We start from the raw sequence: 19557 nt of genomic DNA on the forward strand, positions 1-19557 counted from the left end.
ATTCTGGTCATTGATGGCTGAAGAGAGTATGGGTTGCGTTCTTGACCTGCAGACTTTTGAGAGTCTGGGTAGACTTTGCGTCAAATGACGGGGTCTGCGGGCATACCCCTGTCCTAGTAAGGCAAACTGACTGCAACAGGAACTGACAACAGAGGTCAAGCATGCTCTGGGCGGAGAGAGAGGCTGTGTTCTGGTAGCGCAGGATTTTGGGAGCCTGCATCGACTTTGCGTCAAATGACGGGGTCCCGCACGAAAAACCTGTCCTAGTAAGGCAAACTGCTCGGATGCAGCCGGAACTGACAACAGAGGTCAAGCATGCTCTGGGCGGAGAGTCGACGCATACGGAGCAGATTTTAAAAGGTGCTGCGCTGAAGCAGGCTCGTACTATAAACAATAGAAAAGCGCCAGCAGTGCAAGAAGGACGTAGAGAATGACATGCAGTTATTAGTAAATGTGTAGCGCCATCTAGGATGGAGGTGTGAATACCACAGAAAGGAGCTTGTATCAAGATTTCCATTACATGAGAGTAGATGTTAAAACTTCATGCTGATTTGAACTCTGCTCTCGCCAAGATAAGCACCAACTAAGATGTAGCTTTACAGTAAACGAATGTGATCTATCTGTGTCTCTATCCATTTGCGTTTCCTTCCATATGATGATGTAGATATCCTTCTGTCTGGTGTTGATGGCTGAAGTGTAATGCTGGCTCCAGGGATCAGCTTATTTGCCTCCCTGGCGCATCAGCACACACAACGGCTGCGATGCTGGCTTCAGGGATCAACCACAGTGCGGCCTCCCCAGCGCATCAGCATGACAACTGTCTGGATTGAGCGAAGTAGGGTACATCTCTGGGGTCTTCAAGTGGGCACCTTCCATCCTCGGTGTTTCGTCGACTAGCCCACGACACCTCAAGAGGGCTTGACGGTGATTCTGGTGTCCCAGCATCACCCCCCTCCGTCCCCCACTCAACTCAGCCCAGCTTACTTACTTACCCGTACATCACCGTTGCTTTCTTTCTATTGTGCTTGAGATCCCCAGCCAGAATCTTTCCGTCTCAAGCATAGCCAGTTGCTGCTCCTCTCTGCTGCTTCAGATAAGTTCTTCACTGTGCAACGCAACTCTTGGCCACTGAATCTGACGTCTCTGAGAAACTGGGTTGTAGAGTGTGCCACAAATCCTCGACAACCCACCTCCACTGGGTAAACCCGGACTTTCCATCCTCTCTGTTCCGCTTCAGAGGCTAGTTGAGCATACCGCAGTTTCTTCCTCTCATACGCCTCATCTACAGCATCCTCCCATGGCACTGTTAACTCTACCAGGTGAAAAAGACGTGCTGATCCAGACCACAAGACAATATGGCAGCAGTGTGGAGTAGTGGTTAGGGCTCTGGACTCTTGACCGGAGGGTCGTGGGTTCAATCCCACGTGGGGGGACACTGCTGCTGTACCCTTGAGCAAGGTACTTTACCTAGATTGCTCCAGTAAAAACCCAACTGTATAAATGGGTAATTGTATGTAAAAATAATGTGATATCTTGTAACAATTGTAAGTCGCCCTGGATAAGAAACAAATAATAATAATAATAATAATATCTGGTTGAAGGTTAGTGGTGGCAATCTCAGGTGGAAACATCTGTCAGCATTTTCCAGTCTCTAGCAGCTTCCAGTTGTCCTGGGCGAGGATTGGTTTAAACACCTTTTCTTGGTTGTTCTCCTGGGTAGAGGAATGTTGTCTTTTGTGTGTAATGTTTTGATGGAACTGGTGGCCACTTATTGGTCATGTTACGCTTGTCTTCCAATGCTAAGGCCAAACATCGCAGCACCTGGTCATGGCGCCAAGTAAACCGTCCTTGGCTAACAGCCACCTTACATCCTGTCAAAATGTGCCTTAATGTTGCCGGTGATGAACACAAAGGACATGAGGGATCTCTCCTACCCAGAGGTTTAGGTTCTGTGGTGATGGGAGAACATCATATGTTGATTTGATGAGGAAACTGATCCTGCTCTGTTCCATTGACCATAGGTCTTGCCAGCCAATCTTGCGTTGTTCCACACTCTCCCATCTCATCCATTCTCCCTGCTTGGCCTGGGAAACGGCTTTTATGCACCTCATCCTCTTCAATATTACAATACACTGTATTGTGAATGACAACGTTCTATATTAAGCTTTTGCATTAGTTTAAAACAGGACTAGTAAAACTGTTACATACAGTAACTATAACTTATACGGTAACTAAATAAGCAGATGAATCGTATAGTCAAAGTTACTGAAATAACTGTTTGTAGAATTTAATTTCCATGATATTGGAACTGTATGGGACAAAAGAAAAAACTATGACATTATTTTTCAAAACTGGCAGATGTAACCAGGATACATTGGTATAGTTACCTTTATTTTTGGGATTACATATATATATATATATATATATATATATATATATATATATATATATATATATATATATATATATATATATATATATATATACAGTACTGTTGAAAAGTTTTAGGCAGGTGTGAAAAAATGCTGTAAAGTAAGAATGCTTTCAAAATTAGACATGTTAATAGTTTATATTTGGACTCTTGACCAGAGGGTCGTGGGTTCAATCCCCGGTCAGGGACACTGCTGTTGTACCCTTGAGCAAGGTACTTTACCTAGATTGCTCCAGTAAAAACCCAACTGTATAATTGGGTAATTGTATGTAAAAATAATGTGATATCTTGTAACAATTGTAAGCGCCCTGGATAAGGATGTCTGCTAAGAAATAAATAATAATAATAACAAAACGCAAAGTGAGTGAACAGAAGAAAAATCTAAATCAAATCAATATTTGTTGTGACCACCCTTTGCCTTCAAAACAGCATCAATTCTTCTAGGTACACTTGCACACAGTTTTTGAAGGAACTCGGCAGGTAGGTTGGCCCAAACATCTTGGAGAACTAACCACAGTTCTTCTGTGGATTTAGGCAGCCTCAGTTGCTTCTCTCTCTTCCTGTAATCCCAGACAGACTCGATGTTGAGATCAGGGCTCTGTGGGGGCCATACCATCACTTCCAGGACTCCTTGTTCTTCTTTACGCTGAAGATAGATCTTAATGACTTTCGCTGTATGTTTGGGGTCGTTGTCATGCTGCAGAATAAATTTGGGGCCAATCAGATGCCTCCCTGATGGTACTGCATGATGGATAAGTATCTGCCTGTACTTCTCAGCATTGAGGAGACCATTAATTCTGACCAAATCCCCAACTCCATTTGCAGAAATGCAGCCCCAAACTTGCAAGGAACCTCCACCATGCTTCACTGTTGCCTGCAGACACTCATTCTTGTACTGCTCTCCAGCCCTTTTGCGAACAAACTGCCTTCTGCTACAGCCAAATATTTCAAATTTTGACTCATAAGTACAAGGTTGTCCTGGAAGAAAACTTGCTTCCTTCTGTTCTGACAATGTTCCCCAACTCTGAGGATTGTTTTTTCCAGCAGGACAATGCTCCATGCCACACAGCCAGGTCAATCAAGGTGTGGATGGAGGACCACCAGATCAAGACCCTGTCATGGCCAGCCCAATCTCCAGACCTGAACCCCATTGAAAACCTCTGGAATGTGATCAAGAGGAAGATGGATGGTCACAAGCCATCAAACAAAGCCGAGCTGCTTGAATTTTTGCGCCAGGAGTGGCATAAAGTCACCCAACATCAATGTGAAAGACTGGTGGAGAGCATGCCAAGACGCATGAAAGCTATGCTTGAAAATCAGGGTTATTATCAGGTAAATATTGATTTCTGAACTCTTCCTAAGTTAAAACATTAGTATTGTGTTGTTTAAAAATGAATATGAACTTATTTTCTTTGCATTATTCGAGGTCTGACAACACTGCATCTTTTTTGTTATTTTGACCAGTTGTCATTTTCTGCAAATAAATGCTCTAAATGACAATATTTTTATTTGGAATTTGGGAGAAATGTTGTCAGTAGTTTATAGAATAAAACAAAAATGTTCATTTTACCCAAACACATACCTATAAATAGTAAAACCAGAGAAACTGGTAATTTTGCAGTGGTCTCTTAATTTTTTCCAGAGCTGTGTATATATATATATATATATATATATATATATAATATATATATATAATTATTATTTATTTCTTAGCAGACGCCCTTATCCAGGGCGACTTACAATCGCAAGCAAATACAAATACATTCAAGTGTTACAATATAAGTCATACAATAAGAACAAGAAATACAATAATTCTCAAGTGTGACAAACCACAATTCAATAATACAGCAGATAATAGTGAAAGTTAGATCAGGATATGATTAAATAGTGATAGTTACATCAGGATATGATTAAGTACAAAATACTACAGATTAAACACTTGGTAGATTACAATATTCTGAGGTACAGGATTAAATGCAGTAAAATAGGGGGCAGATAAGAGCAAAATAAAGCATATTTAAATGAAGGGTGATAGTGTCCCAGGATACAACAGAGGAGTTCTACAGGTGCTGTTTGAAGAGGTGAGTCTTAAGGAGGCGCCGGAATGTGGTCAGGGACTGGGCAGTCCTGACATCTGTAGGAAGGTCGTTCCACCACTGCGGAGCAAGGGTGGAGAAGGAGCGGGCTCGGGAGGCAGGGGAGCGTAGCGGAGGTAGAGCCAGTCTTCTAGTGCAGGCAGAGCGGAGAGGTCGAGTGGGGGTGTAGGGAGAGATGAGGGTCTGGAGGTAGCTGGGTGCAGTCTGATCAAGGCATCTGTAGGCTAGTACAAGAGTCTTGAACTGGATGCGAGCGGTGATCGGGAACCAGTGGAGCGAGCGGAGTAGTGGAGTAGCGTGGGCGAAGCGAGGTAGAGAGAACACCAGGCGAGCAGCAGAGTTCTGGATGAGCTGGAGCGGACAGGTGGCGGACGCAGGGAGGCCAGCCAGGAGGGAGTTGCAGTAGTCTAGGCGGGAGAGTACCAGGGCCTGGACCAGGAGCTGGGTAGCATAGTTGGTGAGGAAGGGTCGGATTCTTCGGATGTTGCTCAGGAAGAATCTGCAAGTGCGTGCCAGAGTGGAGATGTGCTGGGAATAAGAGAGGCAGGGGTCCAGGGTGACTCCAAGGTTCTTAGCTGAGGAAGAGGGAGAGAGTGTGGTAGATTCCAGAGGAACAGAGATAGAGAGATCAGAGGAGGGGGAGGAGGAGGGAAAGAAAAGGAGGTCAGATTTAGAGAGGTTGAGTTTGAGGTGATGCAAGTGCATCCAGGAGGAAATAGCAGACAGACAGGTAGAGATATGGGAGGAGATGGTGGAGTCAGAGGTGGGGAAGGAGAGGAAAATCTGAGCATCATTAGCATAGAAATGGTATGAGAAACCATAGGATGTGATGAGGGGGCCCAGGGAGCGGGTGTAGAGAGAGAACAGAAGAGGACCCAAGACTGACCCTTGGGGGACTCCAGTTAAGAGTGGGTGAGGTGTGGAGGTTGCTCCACGCCAGGTTACCTGGTAAGTGCGGTTGGAGAGGTAGGAGGAGAACCAGGCCAGAGCAGTGCCAGAGATCCCCAGGTCAGCAAGAGATGATAGTAGAATAGAGTGATCAACAGTGTCAAAGGCAGCAGAGAGGTCGAGGAGAATTAGGATAGAGGAAAGAGAGGCAGCTCGGGCAGAGTTTAGTGAGTTGGTGACAGACAGGATGGCGGTTTCAGTGGAGTGAGCAGAGTGGAAGCCAGATTGGCGAGGGTCGAGCAGAGTGTGGTTGGACAGGAAAGCAGAGAACTGGCGGTGTACAGTCCGCTCGAGGGTTTTGGAGAGGAAGGGTAGGAGGGAGACAGGACGGTAGCTCTGGACGTGGCTTTATGCAGGCGGTGTTCCCCACGATCACACAATGCCTTGATTGTTCTGCTCTGTTTCCTTTATAAGCTGGAGAACCCCGCCTTGCCAGTTGACGCTGAGCCTTCTGGGGTGTGTAGTTTTTCTCGCAACAACACCATTTCTTAAAGGCATCGCTGCTATTTCCTTCACAGTATTTACTTTGTCCTTTCATCCTGCATTTCAACATTCACAGGGATGTTTTTCCTGCATAGAAATATTTTTTAATTTTAGCTAGCTAGCGCATGCTAGTCTAACTAAATACTCTAACCTCAGGTTTAAACTTCAGAATGTTTGTTGCAATTGCGCCGATGTGTCAGCCTGTTGTTTTTCATTCTGTAGTAATGTTGTTAGCTAAAGCTATAATATATTACACGTAAAATTAGCTCACTGGTTAAAAATCGTAACTATTTCACGTTATTACATCATGCACCCTAGAAGGTCGAAGCGTATTTTATCCAGGGCCAGTTGCTCACTTTCCCGTTTAGTTTTAACAGCAATAACATTAATCATAGCTGACGTTCCCTGTCAACTATCATGCTCCTAGCGTGAGACTCGTGTTGTGTAAGCAAGTGTTTATTCTGATATTGTCACAACCTTTTCCGTTAATTACAATTTAAAATGAATGAAAGGTTGACAACATCAACGACGTGTGCATGGCTGGTTTTCATTACATTGTTTTCCTGTGTGTTTAGCTGTGAGATTTGGGGCACTGAGCAGAAGTGACGTCTTGTCTGTACGTTTAGCTTTCAAGAATAGTTGTACAGAACCGTACTCGTAGCCACGGCCTTGCTTTAAATCTACAAGCCAAGTCCAACGCAGCTTCATTAGAACCATCAGAAACTGCTCAGCTGGAGACAGCAGTGCAGCGGTGCTGTCAGGAGGAATGTCATCAAGACATGTCAACAAAGAACACTTTGGCTGAAGGCAAGCCTGTATAAAATCTCACTTGCTGATAATCATTTTTAAAATCAAACACCGAGGTCTTCTCTGATTCAATACGTCTTTTTTTCTCAAAGTTAAATTGGATTCTAAATGTTTAGCATGTTGTTTCAAACTATCATTATCCTGATTGAGACAGTCAATGTCCTCCCCACTGAGACACTGACACTAACGTTACTGATGGAGGCTTTGGCACAGCTGTGTTTCCTGAGTCGCTTCTTCGGTTAATGTTCTTCTGTTGTGAAGCCTGCTGTATCTAATGATTTTCTGTGAGGTTCCTGTGTTTGAATACAGAAAGAATGTAATCTTGATGTTCTTTCGAAGGGTTGCCTGAAAAAAAAAAGAAACATTTTTATAATAATTGTTTTACAAAATTAAAAAACATGAATAAATGTGTGTGTGTGTGTGTGTGTGTGTGTGTGTGTGTGTGTGTGTGTATATATATATATATATATATATATATATATATATATATATATATATATATATATGTTACACATTAATACTAAATACAACTGATATACACACAGCTTTCGCTTCACTAGTAGTACAACCATAAGGGATGATACAGATTTTAAAACTGTAGGTTTAATAATTTCATTACCTAGCAATGCTGCACAGTAACATTTGTGACAGGGTACATTGACAAAAAGTATTTACTGTATATATTACTGTATTTTCTACAAAGCTAAATAAAATGTCACAAATTGAAGCTTAAAAAAAATCTATTTTATAAATGTATTTAAAATAAAAAAAATCTATGTGGATTATACAGATGTGTGGCCTGCAATTGTAATTCAAAAGGAAAAAGTACTGTTAAAAAAATCTGTTGTCTTTCTAAGTGAATTTTAATATTTACCTCGCCCTTAATCGCAAATTATAAACTACTGCCAGCGATCAGCCGTGATTGCGTGCAATAGTGGTACAGTTAAGCAGAGATATTTCCTAAACCTTGCACTTTGGGTAAGAAGCATGAAACCTGGTGTGAATAATCATTACTATGCACTAAACACTTTCTGATATGGAAACATCATCTCGGATCTTCCTAAGAGGAACATTTTTTACTTTTCTGTTTGTGTGTAGAGCATAGCTAAAAACTGCAAAAGCACTAAATCTATTTACCCAATTGATCAAACATTGTTGTTCAAGCATGTGTTATAATATAAATTATATATTTAAAACCTATATCTGTTACAAAAAATGTTTACAGTATACTACAAAATATTCACCTGTTACTATATTTTCTGTTCTGATATTCAACAGTAACCTAACAAAATTAGCACAATAATTAAAAAGCTCTAGGCAAATTGGTAGTTCAGTTGAAGTTTAATTAAGTAATTAAGAGCTCAGTTGGAACAAAAACCAGGACTCCCAGACAGGGGGTCCCCAGGACAGGGTTGAGAGCCAGTACTGTATTGGAGATCATAGCCCTTGAACCAGTTCTCAGTCCTCAATCCTGGTGGCTGCTGGTGTTTGAACCAACTGAGCTCTGTTACTTCACTGAACACACATATGAACTGACAATTAGCTTAATTAGATCTTTTAAATGATTTAGCAGCTTATAAAATGTTGGAGATTAAGTTCCTTTTACAATTTGATATGTAACTTTAAATGTTCAACTCTTGAAAATCATTTGAAAGCTCTGATAAAGACCAGATGAGGAGGGGTGCAGGAGAGGGTAGCCAGTTTAAGACATTGCAGCAGGTCACAGAGTGCAGCGATCCTGAAAGTTTATTGGTTTTCTCTTGTTAAGAGATTTAATAGTTCAATATTTAAGTTCACAAAATTCAGATTGATTAAATCGTGATTCTCAAATATTTAAAATAAAGATTTAGCAATTCAAAGTTGGAAACTTGCTACATATTTTAGGATTTATAATTATAATAAAATGTTTACATACCTTCTTAAATTATTTTCTGGGGCTTTTTTGAGTCAATGTGCTTAGTTTCTTAAAACACTAATGCGTTTAGATAATAAACTATTGTGAAAAAGAAATGGGATTATTTTTTTAGTTCTGTATGTGAAATGTTTTTTCTCTAGTTGAAGGTTAAAAAAGAAGCCATTGTAAGACAAAACAGCAACAATGAACACTGTTAGCACTGTTTGCTAAAAGAGTGGGTAAAAAAAATGTACAGACTTAAGTTACAAGCTGTGATGGGGTGCCAGCTCGCCCCTATAATTTGTGTTTTGTTGTTGTTATTTTTACTGTTTTTCCCCATTCTGCGCACCGCCAAACCTCCAAAATCCAAAAATTCAAAAAAATTCAAAATTTAAAAAAATAATTACTGCTCTGAGCCTCTAGGTGGCGCTATCCCACTTCCGACACCAAATGTGACAGGATGGACCGAGGTTTGAGACTCAGAGACAGTATAAAGTTCAAAAATAAAGTTTTTAATTAACAAAAATACAAAATAAACCAGCACAAGGGCCAACAAAAAGGTTTTAAACATAAATACAGAAATGTAGGCTGGGCATTAGCCTTCACTACAGTTTCTTTACCAAAAAACTAAACAGCACAGCACAGCACAGCACAGCACAGCACAGCACAGCACAGCACAGCACAGCACAGCACACCAACAAACAAAACTCACCCAAAACTCCTCTCCCTAACAAAGGGTTTCAGCTGTCTTTTATAGTCTGTGGCTGGAGCCCAATTAACTAATAATTAACAATTAAACACTTAAGGCTCCAGCCACATTCTCACATGCATTTTACAGGGAGGAATTTAACCCCCTCCCTGCCAATCCAAAACAAACCAAGAATCACAAAAACATAATGAAAACAGTAAAAATAACAACAACAAAACACAAATTATAGGGGCGAGCTGGCACCCCATCACACAAGCCTTCATTTTTTCAGGAATGTCAGGAATGTCTGAAATACCTGAAAATAGGTCATAAATTCACCTTTTCAGTGCTCGGGCACCTCTAAAACCCCAGCAACAATTGCAATGACATAAATCTGGTAGTATATCCAACTCCATGAGCTATTCATTATGTGTCTGTACATTGCATTTCACCCCCCTTTTACTGAGATAAAAGCTTTAATTTTTTAAGGAATGACTGAAATACATGACCCACTATGACAGAAATAAATGATAGATTTATATACAAATATATAATAGCACAGAAATATAAACCAATATAAATAGAATAAGCAATGGTGTACAGACACAGCAGATTAGGGTTAAAAACACAACAACATCAAATAATACTTTGATATCATTATCATTCTAACCCTTTAATTTTGAAATACGGGTTCACCCCTCTCCGACTCCCTTACCGGAAGTTGCATGCTGTTGCTTGCTTCACTCACACGTGTTAGATGACGCAGCTCTGCAGGATACCATTTTGTGCACTTTCTGTATCACACCAGAATACGTGCGTGGTAAACAAATAAAACCCGAGGCCGGTGTTTGAAAATCTAAAGATAATTCCTCTACACTAAAATTAACTAGAGACGATGGACGCCAGTATCTCCGCTTCGTTCTTCCGAGGGCAGCTCGGCTCCGTCATCGAGCAGGCAGTGAGAGGGGCCGTCGAGACCGTTTTGAGCGAAATTACAAAAGTTGTCGGGTACAAATTCACCAAATTCCAAACCAAGAATAAAAGACTGAAGCTGTGATTGAAAGTATCAGAGAGGAAGTTGAAAGCTGTGTGTGAACGCGGAACAGCCTCGTCTCGTAAACACGAACATGGACAGGAAAGAACAGGACTTTCAAAGGAACCAGAACCCGGGATTTGTTAAAGAACGTGAAGGTCATTTTACATTAGTAGAGTTAAGAAGCTGGAGAAATGCAATTTAAATAATGTTTTAGAGGCACACGTTTTGATCCCCTCTTTTTTGGAGCGGCACTGTATCAGCATTTGGGTATTCTTTAACTTTAGTGTCCCAAATTCAACTCGACTTGATGGATCTTCGCATACTAGTCTATGCTTATTTTATGAGCAGACGACATCGCGTGACGTGTTTTTGCTCTCAAATCGTTAATAAGTAATTATTTTATACGAAAAATCAGAAAAGCTTTCAATTTGGCAGCAGTCATGACTTGTTCCCGTCCTGTTTGCACGAGTATGATTTTCGCAGCTCATGTCGACGACAATAACTTCTCGAACTTCCTCGTTTGCATTGCTCAGGATTACATTGTTTGAATCTATCTCTCTCTCTCTCTCTCTCTCTCTCTCTCTCTCTCTCTCTCTGATAGGTCTATGCATATTAATCGCTGTTGAATTTGGGACGCTAAAGTTAGACTACCCAACATTTGTATAAATGTAAACAAAATAACATTAATATCATGGCATCAATAATATTTAACAATATTTTTACACATACAAAAATGCATTTAGGGAATGCTTTAATCGTAACCTTGTCAGTCTTGCATATAAATCCTGCATTTTACTTGCATGTTGGAGACTAAAACAGGCATCTGAATTGTTATCCTGTCTGAAAAAAAACCAACACATTTTGGTACCAATTTATACAGTTAGGTTTATACTGGAGCGGTGTAAAGCCATTGAAACCTGTGTTGTGTGTCAGACAGAAAACAAATGAAAATGGCATGGACAAAAATGATGGGACCGCTAACCTAATATTTTGTTGCACAACCTTTAGAGGCAATCACTGCAATCAAACGTTTTCTGTAGCTCTCAATGAGACTTCTGCACCTGTTAACAGGTAGTTTGGCCCACTCTTCCTGAGCAAACTGCTCCAGCTGTCTCAGGTTTGATGGGTGCCTTCTCCAGACTGCAAGTTTCAGCTCTTTCCATAGATGTTCGATAGGATTCAGATCAGGACTCATAGAAGGCCACTTCAGAATAGTCCAATGTTTTGTTCTTATCCATTCTTGGGTGCTTTTAGCTGTGTGTTTTGGGTCATTATCCTGTTGGAGGACCCATGACCTGCGACTGAGACAGAGCTTTCTGACACTGGGCAGTACGTTTCGCTCCAGAATGCCTTGATAGTCTTGAGATTTCATTGTGCCCTGCACAGATTCAAGGCACCCTGTGCCAGGCGCAGCAAAGCAGCCCCAAAACATAACCGAGCCTCCTCCATGTTTCACTGTAGGTATGGTGTTCTTTTCTTTGAAAGCTACATTTTTTCGTCTGTGAACATAGAGCTGATGTGACTTGCCAAAAAGCTCCAGTTTTGACTCATCTGTCCAAAGGACATTCTCCCAGAAGGATTGTGGCTTGTCAATATGCATTTTAGCAAATTCCAGTCTGGCTTTTTTATGTTTTTCTTTCAAAAGTGGAGTCCTCCTGGGTCTTCTTCCATGGAGCCCACTTTCGCTCAAAAAGCGACGGATGGTGCGATCAGAAACTGACGTACCTTCACCTTGGAGTTCAGCTTGTATCTCTTTGGCAGTTATCCTTGGTTCTTTTTCTACCATTTGCACTATCCTTCTGTTCACTCTGGGGTCGATTTTCCTCTTGCGGCCGCGCCCAGGGAGGTTGGCTACAGTTCCATGGACCTTAAACTTCTTAATAATATTTGCAACTATTGTCACAGGAACATCAAGCTGCTTGGAGATGGTCTTGTAGCCTTTACCTTTACCATGCTCGTCTATTATTTTCTTTCTGATCTCCTCAGACAACTCTCTCCTTTGCTTTCTCTGGTCCATGTTCAGTGTGGTGCACACAATGGTACCAAACAGCACAGTGACTACTGAATGACTGATTACAAGATTGGAGACATGTGTGATACTAATGAAGGAAACTAATTAGTTTGAAATATCTCTATAATCCAATTATTTATTATCTTTTCTAAGGGGTACCAACAAATGTGTCCAGGCCATTTTAGAATATCTTGGTAGAATAAGCAATAATTCTTCTCTTTTCACAGCTTCTTTGCTTTATTCTATGACATACCAAAGGCATGCAAGTATACATGATAAAATAGCTTTCAATTTCATCACTTTTCAGGCGGAATGAAGCATTATTTCAATGAGCTGTAAGGGTACCAACAAATTTGAGCACGTCTGTATGTGCCTGTTTGTTTGTGACTGGACATATATAAATTGTTTGCTGCGTGCTTTATGCTTATTGGATATATGTGTAAACTGTGGGTACTATAAAATGTTTAACCAAATAACTTATAACTTCTATGATACTGATAAAGTGTCAAGTTGTTCTCCGGAGTACTCTGTATGTTGCTTGCTGTGATTCTTCATTAAAACTTTGATTCAACTCAATGCGTGGACTGAATTGATGAATTCCAATTTTCATCCCTACACATGCCTGTCTGTATGTCTGCATCTCCCTGTCTGTTTGCATGCCTGTCTGCCTCTCCCTGTCTGTTTGCATGCCTGTCTGCCTCTCCCTGTTTGTTTGCATGCCTGTCTGTATGTCTGCCTCTCCCTGTCTGTTTGCATGCCTGTCTGTATGTCTGCCTCTCCCTGTCTGTTTGCAGGCCTGTCTGTATGTCTGCCTCTCCCTGTCTGTTTGCAGGCCTGTCTGTATGTCTGCCTCTCCCTGTCTGTTTTCAGGCCTGTCTGTATGTCTGCCTCTCCCTGTCTGTTTGCAGGCCTGTCTGTATGTCTGCCTCTCCCTGTCTGTTTGCATGCCTGTCTGTATGTCTGCCTCTCCCTGTCTGTCTGTTTGCATGCCTGTCTGTCTGTATGTCTGCCTCTCCCTGTCTGTCTGTTTGCATTCCTGTCTGTCTATGTCTGCCTCTCCCTGTCTGTTTGCATGCCTGTCTGTATGTCTGCCTCTCCCTGTCTGTTTGCATGCCTGTCTGTCTATGTCTGCCTCTCCCTGTCTGTTTGCATGCCTGTCTGTATGTCTGCCTCTCCCTGTCTGTTTGCATGCCTGTCTGTATGTCTGCCTCTCCCTGTCTGTCTGTTTGCATGCCTGTCTGTCTGTATGTCTGCCTCTCCCTGTCTGTTTGCATGCCTGTCTGTATGTCTGCCTCTCCCTGTCTGTCTGTTTGCATGCCTGTCTGTCTATGTCTGCCTCTCCCTGTCTGTTTGCATGCCTGTCTGTATGTCTGCCTCTCCCTGTCTGTTTGCATGCCTGTCTGTCTATGTCTGCCTCTCCCTGTCTGTTTGCATGCCTGTCTGTCTATGTCTGCCTCTCCCTGTCTGTTTGCATGCCTGTCTGTATGTCTGCCTCTCCCTGTCTGTTTGCAGGCCTGTCTGTATGTCTGCCTCTCCCTGTCTGTTTGCATGCCTGTCTGTCTGTATGTCTGCCTCTCCCTGTCTGTTTGCATGCCTGTCTGTATGTCTGCCTCTCCCTGTCTGTCTGTTTGCATGCCTGTCTGTATGTCTGCCTCTCCCTGTCTGTTTGCATGCCTGTCTGTCTATGTCTGCCTCTCCCTGTCTGTTTGCATGCCTGTCTGTATGTCTGCCTCTCCCTGTCTGTCTGTTTGCATGCCTGTCTGTATGTCTGCCTCTCCCTGTCTGTTTGCATGCCTGTCTGTATGTCTGCCTCTCCCTGTCTGTTTGCATGCCTGTCTGTATGTCTGCCTCTCCCTCTGTTTGCATGCCTGTCTGCCTGTCTCTACTGCCTGCCTTTCTGTCTGCATGCATGTCTGTAAATGCATTAGTGGTGCATTATGGGATTGTTTTCTTTTCTTACCCACCAGAGCCTCGGCAGGACTCCAGTTCACACCAACACACCAGACCTCACTGCAGGACTTCAAATGGATTTGAAACTCTTTTAGTATTTGTCCAAAAGGTTTCCTCTGCAGAGGAATCCCAGTTCCTTGTGTGAAAGAAATAAATAAATAATATTAAAAAGCAGTTTGATTTTCCTGCTGTAAAAATGAATGCGAGTGCAGTTGTCTGTCTGTCTGCATGCCTGTCTGTCTGTCTGCAGCCTCTCTGCCTGCCTGTTCGTCTGTCTGCATGCCTGTCTGTAAATGCATTCATGTTGCATTGTGGGATTCGTATATTTTCTTATCCACCAGCAGGACAAATTGTAAAGAAAAAATTCACTTTCATGTATCTTTCTGGCCTCACAGCTGCAACACACACAGACACAAACAGCAGCTTCGTGAGTTTCCCACTTAGCCTTGACACCCCCAACACCCCCCACTGGTATGTGATTATGTGTTGTAAAGACTCCAGAAAGTCTGCACATTTTGTTTATAGTCCACGGGAAAGATGTTATTGTGCAAATCTGATTTTTTGTACAAATCTCATGGCCTTACTTTCTACTAGCTTTTAGTTTTTGGCTTTTAGTTCTTGTGTGTGTTGTTGTTGTTGTTGTTGTTGTTGTTTGTTTTATGTCCACTTTTAACTTTTTATGCAAGCACCCCCCCCCCCCTGCCCTCACATGCACAGTTTTTTCTTGATGGTTCTTTTTGTCCAGTCACTTTAAAACTGCACAGATTTTATCATGTTGGATTTCATCTGTGTTTGTTTTAAACCCTGGTGTTTTGAATGAATTTTAATGTTTTAATACCATGTATGTGTTTGTTTTTATGTCATCTTTTTAAAAGAAAATGTATAAAATGTAATGTCTGAAAAGAAAAACTGGGTCGAAGAAAAAGTGTAAAATTTTCAATAAAAAGATCATTTACTTTCTACTATAGACAGTCTTGGAACATTTTGCACTTTGCAGTAGGAAATCCTATTCCATCGCTGCCAATATACCGGTGTCAAATTCTACCATTATAGTGTTTATGTACAGTAGTTTAACATTGTGTTTTTCATATTTGCATATATAAAATTGTAGGAGCACAGGATGTCAGCAAATTTCAGTTTACAAGTTTGCAAAGGAAAACGAATAATCTACTGCAGTGTATTTAGAAGTGAAAATGCATCTGCTGCCGCCCTCCACCTCAATTGGAGAGAGGTCTGCCTGAAACTAAAGCCCCTCCACCCTCCCCTCCCCTGCCCCAGTTCTAGCAAGCAGTGATGTCACCTGTAGAAAATGGATGTGATCCTTGGTCTCTGAAAGCTGTTTCAGCTCAGTGTTTCTCCTCCTCAGCTCAGCAATCTCCTGCTCCAGTTTCTTCAAGATCCCTTCAGCCTGATTCACTGTAGCCTTCTCCTGAGCTCCAATCAGCTCCGTCACCTCAGAGTGGATCTTCTCAATGGATCGGATCAGCTGAGTAAAGATCTTCTCACTTTCCTGGATTTCTCTCTGTGAAGATCTCTGAGTGAAAGAACACAGCAGACAGGGAGGCAGCAGATTTACAATGGAGATCAAAATCACATGAAGCAGCCTGTCCAGTAAACTTCTAGAGATGTCTTCCAGACCATTTCTCAATAATAATAAGCAGATGAAGTGGAAAGTGCTGCAGGTTGAATGACATTCTGTGAGATTCCTGATGAATCACAGATCCAGTTATTCAAGTATGCAGCTGTTGAAATGTGAGTGAATGTTGGCTAACCCTCTTGTCAATACCCACTTTCAGCTCCTCCAATTCTCTCAGTCTATCCTGGATTCTCAGCTCTAGTCGTGTCTGTGTCTCTCCCAGCTTCTCCTGTGTAGAAACACAGTGACAGTGACATTTCTGAGTGGACACTGAGCCATATTCTGTCACACCCAACACAGGCTTGTTGCACACACTGAAATGTACAAATGTGAAACAGAATATAATATAAATATTGATATAAACTTAAACTCTGATCTAATGTGAAAGTGTTTTTGTTTATTTGTTGAAATCAGTAGCAGGCTCGTGTGATGATCAATGTGTATTAGATTGCACCTTTAGGAAACAGCAATGCAATATGCAACTCTCGCAATACTGTGAGCTCAGGGGTATAGAAGATACGTATTGAGGTGGAGAGGAGGAGGAGAGCAGCGAGATTTCCGATTTCCATGTTAGTTTCCAATTCTATCACCCCAACTCATGACTCCTGCCCCAGGGAAGGTACAATGCACAGGGATCATCACACACAGTTGAGTCAATGTGACTCCTAACTGTGATATTAAAATCTCAACTCCAGACGCTGCCCATAGTGTCTTTGTAAATTTAAGAAACTTCAATCCAGTGAAGAGGCAGCAGGTAGAATCAGGTTTCTTTCAGTGTTACTAGCAATACACAGCTCTGCATTTATGAAGGAAATGACAGGAAACAAACAAATTCAACTGTGCTGTCATAACTATGCTGCTATTACAATGAAAATTCATTTTACACAAACACCATCAATGAATTACTATATTAAAAAGTCAAAATGAATGGAAATTGAACCAAGCAAACAAAGCACACATGAATCACAAACTGCAGCAAACATGAACTGAATAGTTTAGGCAGAAGACGACAGAAAAGTTTTGATACAATATTAAAATACTGATCAAGTTGTGAAACTGTGTGATCTTGTAATCAGACATGTTCAATATCCCTGGGAGCCCTTATCTTCTAGGAGAGCTGTAAAGAAATGGTTCAAACTCTTACCTGTCTCCCAGCTTCAGCTGAGACTGTATCATGGCTCTTGTGTTCCTTGTCTATGCACAACACACAAATACACGTCTGATCAGTTCTGCAGAAGACCTCCAAAACCTTCTGGTGTTCGTCACAAATCTTCTGTTCCAGATTTCCAGCTGCTTCGATCAGTTTGTGCCTCTTGAATGCAGCAACTTCAAGGTGTGGCTTGACGTGAGTTTCACAGTAAGAGGTCAGGCAGGTCAAACAGGAGTTTACAGCTTTGAACTTTCTCCCAGTGCAAAAATCACACGGCACATCTCCAGGTCCAGCACAGCTCTGAGCAGCAGCAGAAGCAGGAGGATGGAGTCATGTCTTCTTAAAATCCTCCACAAGTTCAGCCAGCATGGTGTTCCTAAACAGAACAGGTCTTGGGGTAAAGGTCTCTGTGCACTGGGGCAGCTGTAGCCTCCTCTCTGATCAGCCTGATCCCGGCAGTTCTTAATACACCCCATACAGTAACTGTGTCCACATGGAATAGTGACTGGGTCCTTCAAGAGATCCAGACACACCAAGCAGCTGCATTTCCCTCTGACCACAAGTTTGAAGCCATTCTTGCTGCAGTGAGACAGAGAGACTGAAAATTTCACAGCAAACAGACCTAATGTGTAATGAGTACTGCATGCAGGCAATAAAAATGTGCTTTATAAATATCATATGGGAGACACTGAAATTGAAGAAGGAATCTATGAAAAAGACCTAGGAGTTTATGTTGACTCAGAAATGTCTTCATCTAGACAATGTGGGGAAGCTATAAAAAGCTATAAAAAAGGATATTGCTGTTCTAGAAAGAGTGCAAAGAAAAGCAACCAGAACTATCCCAGGTTTAAAAGGCATGTCGTATGCAGACAGGCTAAAAGAATTGAATCTATTCAGTCTTGAACAAAGAAGACTATACAGTGATCTGATTCAAGCATTCAAGGTATAGACAATGTCGATCCAGGACCAGGGGTCACAAATGGAGATTAGATAAAGGGGCATTCAGAACAGAAAATAGGAGGCACTTTTTTACACAGAGAATTGTGAGGGTCTGGAACCAACTCCCCAGTAATGTTGTTGAAGCTGACACCCTGGGATCCTTCAAGAAGCTGCTTGATGAGATTCTGGGATCAATAAGCTACTAACAACCTAACGAGCAAGATGGGCTGAATGGCCTCCTCTCGTTTGTAAACTTTCTTATGTTCCAATCTGTTCCTCTGGAGGCGGGGTTTGGGACTGGAGGCAGGTTTAGAGAAGCAGAGCTCTGAGAGGCGGGGTTTGGGGATGAGGGCAGGTTTAGAAGCAGAGTTCTGAGAGGCGGGGTTTTGTGCTGAGGGCAGGTTTAGAGAAGCAGAGCTCTGAGAGGCGGGGTTTGGGGATGAGGGCAGGTTTAGAGAAGCAGGGCGCTGAGAGGCGGGGTTTGGGGATGAGGGCAGGTTTAGAGAAGCAGGGCGCTGAGAGGCGGGGTTTGGGGATGAGGGCAGGTTTAGAGAAGCAGGGCGCTGAGAGGCGGGGTTTGGGGATGAGGGCAGGTTTAGAGAAGCAGAGCTCTGAGAGGCGGGGTTTGGTGCTGAGGGCAGGTTTAGAGAAGCATGCTGAGGAGAGTGGGTTGTGTTTGTGTCTCTGTGAAGCACGTGTGGTTTGAGGCCAGAGTAATGCAAGCAGGCTGATAAACAGTGCAGCAGTGTGGAGTAGTGGTTAGGGCTCTGGACTCTTGACCGGAGGGTTGTGGGTTCAATCCCCAGTGGGGGGACACTGCTGTTGAGCAAGGTACTTTACCTAGATTGCTCCAGTAAAAACCCAACTGTAAAAATGGGTAATTGTATGTAAAATATAATGTGATATCTTGTAACAATTGTAAGTCGCCCTGGCTAAGGGCGTCTGCTAAGAAATAAATAATAAAAATAAACAGAAACCGTGTGAGTGTGACGGGGGAGGAGAGAATGAATGAACAGCTATTGCACACAGAATACTTTATCAACTTCTTCAGTGCCTGATGGACACGTGGAAGAGGGAGGGGTGGAGATTGAGGACAGCAGTTCAACCCCTTGAGCAAGCAGGCACTTTACCTCCTAGACTGAAAGGCAGCTAATTAGACCCTTGAGCAAGCAAGCAGGCACTTTACCTCCTAGACTGAAAGGCAGCTAATTAGACCCTTGAGCAAGCAAGCAGGTACTTTACCTCCTAGATTGCTGCAGAACAAACCCATCTGTATAAACAATAATGGGAACCAGAATTTGAGTGTAGAAATAATGTGTTGTTCAAAAATCAATGGAATTGAGCAATGTATGCAATGAGTTGCTGAGTTCCTGATGCACAGAAAGTGCCGTCTGTCACTCAGAGTTCAGCTTGAGGAGGAGGAGTCTGGTGCAGATTTCTTCTTATCAGTGTTCCCATGCTCTCTTCCTCATCATCACTGTGTTTTGT

General features: G+C 42.3%; 1 non-coding gene across 1 annotated transcript; it reads left to right on the top strand.

Moving 5' to 3' along the window:
- Window positions 1-14419: 14419 nt before the first annotated feature.
- Window positions 14420-14477, top strand: LOC131707432 (U7 small nuclear RNA). The gene has a single exon (XR_009311168.1). It is a non-coding gene; the product is annotated as a U7 small nuclear RNA (small nuclear RNA).
- The last annotated feature ends 5080 nt before the right edge of the window (window positions 14478-19557 follow it).

This window comes from Acipenser ruthenus, chromosome 39, assembly GCF_902713425.1.
Source record: "Acipenser ruthenus chromosome 39, fAciRut3.2 maternal haplotype, whole genome shotgun sequence".
NCBI classification, from domain to species: domain Eukaryota; kingdom Metazoa; phylum Chordata; class Actinopteri; order Acipenseriformes; family Acipenseridae; genus Acipenser; species Acipenser ruthenus.